The 7,668-nt window shown below is 33.5% G+C and overlaps 1 protein-coding gene across 1 annotated transcript in view; it reads left to right on the top strand.

Annotated features, from left to right (window-relative positions):
* Positions 1 to 7,668, top strand: part of LOC102676014 (rho guanine nucleotide exchange factor osg-1) — a 60,343-nt gene that overhangs the window by 5,531 nt on the left and 47,144 nt on the right. The window lies entirely within an intron of this gene.

A 7,668-nucleotide genomic window follows, 5' to 3' on the forward strand; every position in this document is an offset into this window, starting at 1 on the left:
CTTCGATCCTCTCCACTCGTTCCTCTCGGTCCCTTGTCGTCTCTGTTTCCTCGGCCGCCAGTGTACAATAGAGGTTTTCGGCGTACGCCACGCCTGTCTCTCCTCTTCTCTCTCTCTCTCTCTCTCTCTTTCTCTGTTAACGTGTGACCTTGAGCCCTTGTCGTCGCTGCGACATCAAGATCTAAGAAGAAGAAAGATCCAGTGTTGGCCGGTTGGATCGCCGTGAGATGAGGCCATTTCGATTAACCGGTAAGCGAATCCAATCCTCTCTCGACCATTCGTTTCGTCGATGCGTGGGTGATCGACCCGATTGCTCGACGATAGATCCCGTGATCTCTGATTCAGATTCCTCGTTTGCATTGTGAAATGAAAGATTTTTCCGCTTTGGAATCTAGGTAGGCCTCGCTATTCGCGGCGTGCGCCTTTAACCCTTTAGCGCATCTGGCGGATGATTATGTGCACATGGGCCTGCGAGTGTTTATTCTGGGGTATAGAGGACGTAGAATGTTCGTCGAAGTGTGAAACTATATATTAGCGATTCCTCGTAATACGAATGAATGCGTATTTTCGATAGTTGTAAGATTTGGCACTTTTTGGGACGGTGAGTGTTTCGTGGAAAGTGAAAATAATTTGGCATAATAATTTTACTGTAAATGGTAAAAAAAAAAGAGGGAAAAGTAATAAATAATCTGCGGATTTTTATGCAAACTTAAATTTTTCTGATTAAGAAACTGGAGTTTAAATAGGAACTATCTGGTAATAACTATAATAAGTATAAATGATAAAATATATAGATATATAACGAATGGCAATATTAAATACTAAATGTAAGAGCTAGATAATTTAAAAATATATTGTGTTTAATATCGTGTCTCCATTAAAAATCAGTAAATTAATCAGGAAACTTTAAAGCACAGAGATTTCGATTATTCGAAGTGTTATACTTACTCGTTCAAACAATCGAACAAACGATAACGATCTATGGCGATAATTTACAAAGGGAAAACGCGGAATAGAAAGAATTTTAATGGAACGGGGGGATTACTTTAGTTTATCATCGATAAGCGACATTGAACGAGTTTCTCAGAGCAGCCGAAGCGATAACGATCGATCGAACGAGGGAAAGGCACGCGAGATTCTTTATCTCGCGTGTATTTCATTGTTTATCATTGGATACAATTGGCTACGTGTGTAGTCGCGCAGATGTTCGGCCACAATTAAACGTGATTGACGCGAATCTGCCCGATTCTCGAATCGTCGCGACAAATTAGTTCTGTATAGAGGCAAGCTTTAGGGACGATCCGTGCTTGGACGTGTTCGTGTTAAGAGCGATTCGAACGTGTCTCTCTATCTTTAGAAACGTTTCCCCGAAAAGAGATGCCTCGACACGAAACAGAGTACAAAAGGGGTTTCGCGAACAGAAGTTTCACCGTTTGATCATTTCCTTCGAAAGACGTCTTGGCAATTGGCAGACGATTATTAGCAACGAAATTTTTGTTTAATTGAGCGAAGGTATTTCCCAGGAATTCTAAATTGAAATTCTGCGTTAATTTTCCTTTTTTTCAATAATTATTCTATTTTTATGACTATCGTTATATAATTATTATTAGTACAATTTTATCATTTCGACAAAAACGAGTAAAAATAGTTTATATGTATGCAATTAAAATTACATTTATCGAAATCTGAATAAAAAGACGTCTGGAAAAATTCACGCGAAGTAATCCAAAAGAATTCGTGAAATCATAGATGTTTCAAGATTTCTGCCTCATTTATTGCTCAACTGTTGCTCAAAAGATTCTTCGCGGTATCAAACGCTTCTCCTCGAATAGGCCGAAGATGTGAAAAAGAAAATTTGGCGAAAGAGTGACGGGATGAATCGCAGCAACGGTGCGGCGGCTTATCGTTTCGCAAATAAACCGAACGAGACGGTTTCTGCCACATTGCGATGACAAAGCACCGTGCATGTTTATCGGTTGTTTGCACCACCGAGACGCGCGTTGCGCCTCTCGTGCAAATAACGTCGCCTGAACGGAATGCAGTTGCCTCTTTTTCTTCGCCGCTTTCCTTATTCGTACCGTGGCTTCATGTGCCAAGAGAGAAAGAGAGAGACTTTTGGTCTTCTCCAAAAGATCGTCGGATTAAAATTAGCCGTCTCTTCGACGAGACGGTTGACACCTCTCTCTCTCTCTCTCTCATTCTTTTTTTTTATTTCTTCTTCTTATGAAATCTGACGAATGAAAATAGAAACTTATACTCGAGGGCTCGATTGACGATAATGTTCGTAGAAAAGCTCGATTGACGAACGGTATCATTTTTCACGGTATGTTTTGTCCCTCGTGGATTTTTGCTTGTTATACCGGGAATTCTGACGTCGGTGCATCTCTCATGGATATCCTTTGTGAGAAGTATATATATATATATATATATATACATACAAATATTTCGCATCCCTCATCGAATATTTACGTCATATATCATTGCCCCTCGGAATCTTCGTATATTTTCCGCGTGCCAGGCCGCTTTGTCGCGCGCGAAAACCACTCTTCGATCGTTGAATCATCCAAATCCGGCGTTTGGATCCCCGCACGAAGATCACGGCAGGGCAAAGTGCCAATAAAGTGTGCCACCTGCGCTCGACATGCTTTACTCTGTGTGCACCGTCTATTACGCGAATTTTTTCTCTAGCTAGTCCAATGGATTTTATGAGATCTATTTTACGAAGGAAGAACGATCTCTCTGTTTATTTTTCGTTTTGAAATAGTCTCGCGGAAGTATGCTTTTAAAGATCGAATGCAACTGAAATATGCGAAAGTTGGTTCATCGATTTAGTCTTTGTAGTTTAGACTAGTAGATGTAATTTTTAAAAATAATAGACAAGAATTGACAAGATACTCGAGATCATAGTATAGGAAACGAATGGTGATTCTGTAGCGTGTAAAAATAAATTGCAAAAAGAATAATAACATTTTTACATACGTATAATATTTGGCTGATTAGATAAAAGATAATTCTATGTGTAAAAATAAGCAAAAGATATAGATATTTTTCATCTAAAAATTAGTTTTTGAAAAAATTGAATTTTATTCTATATTTTTTGTTTACTTTCACATGTATAATAATCATTTATCAATAGTATATTCAATAAAGAATTTTATATTTGAAAAATTTTCATATAATCATCATTTGAAAACGAAAAAATATTATTCTTTTTCCTTTTGTATATCATCGTTTTAATCATACAAAGAATCTGAAATCATTCGTACGCTTCATAAATAACAAGCTATTCAAATTTATTCAATCAAAAATTATATTTCACAGAAGAATTTTTTCCAAAGACACGTGTAAATCTACCCCCTCCCTAAAGATTTCGATATACCATCGCCTTTTGAATCGATTTAAATTCGCGATATCGAAAGCCACGTGCCGACGTGAAGCGAGATAAAAATTTCTTGGAATAAGGTGGGAGAATAGTGGTGAGCGGTCGCGGAATTCGAAAATATCGCGGGTGCTTGGTTCGAGGAACGAAAAGAAAGCGAAAGAAAATGCCCTCGGCTATCCTGCCGCGCACCAGGCATCTTTGGCTTCCTTGCCTTCTTTTTATTTACCTCAGCGCGACCCTGGCACAAGTTCAATTCGTTCCGGCCAATTGGACTCGGGGCTGTGTGAAAGAGACGCCGCTTTCCGTGGACCAATCGACCATTTTCTCGAGAGGAATGCATCGGCTCGCTCACAGCAGAAGTTCATAAAGAAATTTGCATTTCCAACGGTAGGATTCTTACTTGCGAGAACTTTTCATTCGGTTGATATTATTGATTCTTTCTCTTTGTTTATTGTATTTTCTCGGCTCGTTTTATCAGTGAGATTTTTAATTTAAGTTTCTCGTTGAGTGATGTGGAAAAGTTTTTTAATATTTCCCGGTAATTGTGAGTAATATTTAATGGAAAAATTTATCGATACTAGAAATAATTAATCTATAATATTCTCCTAGATACATTAAATGTTGAGATAAGTATTAATTAAGTGTTTTAATTATACTTATTTTGATTATACTTCGTATTCTAATCCTATAATATTTTTTATCGTATAATTTTAATTTGCCTGAGTATTATTGATTGCGAATTAGAATGAGATTTAAACAATCTTATCCAGATATTTGAGATAATTAATAATCAGAGGCAGGCAATAAATAAATCATATTCCTGAAAATATGTGAATTACGACTATATCTATAATTTAAACAGTTAAGCAAAAATAGTTCATCACTTATCACTTAAATTTTAATTAATATTATAGAATGTGAAATTTCGATTATAATTGTCTATTTCAATTATGAGCCATTTATTAACACATTGTAAATTCTACTAATAGAACAATAATCTCTTGAAAAAAATAAATTTAAATTGGTTTCTCCACAAATAATAAAAATGTAATTTCTTCACATTCGAATATCTTTCTATATATATTTTACATATCGAGAATGTACCCAATATTCCTCATGATATTCATCAGAAAATTGACTTATTTTGAAAGATAATTGACTTTTGCAAATCGAAATTCGCATTATCGATCGTGAACTTTATCAGATTCGTTCGAATCGAACTCGGCATCCGTCGGGAGCACAAGCATGAAATAATTCATTCCTGGAATTGAGTGTCACTCTATCACCGCTATCTGACAGAAAACACATTAGACGAGGATCGAATAGGCTCTAGAATTTGTGATGCGTCGAAATATTTCTCGTTAATTCCTCAATCTATTCCACGGCTGTGCATAAATTCTTGTCCAACCCAAGGGTAATTTGCATACATTTTGATTTGAAAAAAAAAATCAATCCCATTTTTATATCACGAATAATGCATAACGGAAATGTTTTTTATCATCGTATAAATCTAATCGTCTCGTTCATCGTAACACACCAAATAGGTACAGTAAATCGCAAAAGTATTCGAAGAATATTTTACAGGGAAATTCATTTAATTGAAAATTCTAGTTTTAATTGTATAATTAGAATACAATTGATTATAAAAAGAGATAACAAAATATATTTGATGAAATGAAATCTTCGAATTTTCAGAATTTTTTCACGTTAAGTAGTTATATTTTTTAATGAAAATATTTTTACAATTTTTTATTTTTAAAGTTTTGCTTTATATCGTGTCATTGCAAAGTTATATTGGAAAAATAAAAAAAAAATCCATTTCATCTTTTCAATAAAATTTCCATCGTATCTATTTCCATCGTTAATATTTTTATTTACAGTTGTATACAATACTTTCGTAAATCACTGTACCTATAATATATTCGCGATAGAATAAAGCAAGCGAAACGATGCGATCATCGCTTTTTCGCGATAATAAAACGTCGTAATTCAACGTTCGAAAAACAATGTGTCTCGTTTCTTTGTACGTGAACGATGTTTTCAATGGAGAAGAGTCTATTGGATGGAGAGAATTTATTATCCCTATTATTATTTGGCGTTTGATGATGGATTCTTAATGCCCCTTTACTGAGAAGATGCGCGAACCATTTCGATATAGTTAGCCTTCAGTATTCGGAAATAGAAAAGACATACACAGGTATTTATAAACGTCCAATATTTGCAACCATAAAGCTTCCACCGTGATACTGTTTAGATGGGAGCCAGCTTTTCGATGATTATGCAGCACTGAAATTCTTTTATACGTATATTCGTTTATCATATTTGCTCGAAAATTAGAATTTGCTAATTTATTTTAATAATAACTTTTAATAACGTTGCATCTATTGCGAATAAACAAATGTAAAATATTAAAATTTACGATTTATATAAAATATTAAAGTTATTATTAGAAACAAAATATCTATTGCATATCAATAGTACGCATATTAAAAAATACAATGATAAAAATAAATTATTTTCAATTATTATCCTTACGTATTTCACGAATAAATATAAATTGAAATTATATCAAAGTAAATACTACAAAATTAGAACCGTTGGACATCTGGAATTTCCAATTTATTCATACGTTCATTGATGTATTAACTACTAGCAATTTTCAATCTCCCGTGATTAATTTATTCGTTCAAATTATAATACTCGTTTTAACGAATATTATCATAATAAATTCATAGTTGGATAATTTATGGGAGGCCACATATATTATTATCATTACAAAAAATTCCATTCGCTTTTAGGACAAGTATTTAAAATATTCCTTTCCTATTATGATAAAGTTATAAAATGATAAAGAGTATATGTATATATTTCTTCCAATGTGTCTTTACAGTTATAAATATTGCTTCCATTTCTGGTAAAGTTAAATGCTTCCCTTTTTCGTACAGAAATTGTCGGTGTCGCCTAAATCGGATGTAACGGTATAATGACGTCAGTTTCCGATTGACATTAATCGTATATAAGGCTAAACATAGATTAACTTTAATATAATTATATTGTTAACTTTATAAACAAAATAGAAATCATTATTATGCAAATTATACCTGGAATATAATTAAAATTTAGAAAATTCCTTCTTTTTCATGCGATTAAATACTTATTATACAATAGAATAAAACGTAATATTAATTTAATATCATTTTAATCGTCATTTTAAAACCTTATTTTAAAAAAATGAATCTTCGAGTTCTGAAATATTGATACGAGTTTAGAAATCGAATTATTTTATTAATTGATATATATTCTTTAAATTTTCCTTAAATCAGAAAACAGATCTGATTAAATAACATACGCTTATGCGAATTCATGCACCCGCGTACGCACTCACGCACGCACGCACGCACGATCACCGCTTCTTGAATTCCTGCGAACGTTTGCGCATTCCCTGATAACTGTGGAGAACGATTTTATTTATTTACGCCGCGTCGTCGTTGACTGAATGAAATTCCCGTGGATTCGCGAGAAAGTTCCATTAAAGTTGTTGGAAGTCGTATGCGCGCATGCACACAGTGAAATCTTCGGAATAATTCTGTAAATCAACTGCAATCTGCGTGAGAAGAAAAGTTTACGAGTTGATTACGTTTGATTTGTGAATAAAATGAACATTAAGTCGCGATATTATCGAAACTGCTCGTGTCTCGTTCTATGGTGGTTAATTTATAATGGTGAAGCTTGAAGAGAGCGATAAGGAGTTGAAATACTTATTTGATACATTTAATGAAATCATGTTCTGCTTAATCGTTTCTCCGCCAATTGAAAGAGGTGAAAATGAATAATTTGTGAAATTTCCTGATGTTATTATCGATGAAACATATAATTATTTAAAATTTATGTATGTGTGTGTATCTTGTTAAATATAAAAAAGTAATTTAATTTAAATTTTTGTAATATACAGTATGTATTTCTGTAGTCGACATATATTCAAAAAGAAAAAAAAACGGAAAGAAAAAAAGGAAAGAAGAAAGAAAAATACATGTCAAACGTCGAGCATTGCCGCGAAATTTATGCTCGTTTCCTCTGTCGAATCAAACGTTAAAGTCGTGCCCGTGTATTTACTCAAAACACAATTTAGGTTTATCTTACGTCATTATGTGGTCCGTGAGTTCATAAAGCACGATGGAAAAGCACCATAATAAGATCATTGCCAGCATAAACTCTTTATTAAAATAATGAAGACTTTGATTGTTAATCTAACGAAAAAAAAAAAAAAAAAAAAAAAAAAAAAAAAA

This window comes from Apis dorsata, unplaced genomic scaffold, assembly GCF_000469605.1.
Source record: "Apis dorsata unplaced genomic scaffold, Apis dorsata 1.3 scaffold_507, whole genome shotgun sequence".
NCBI lineage: Eukaryota > Metazoa > Arthropoda > Insecta > Hymenoptera > Apidae > Apis > Apis dorsata.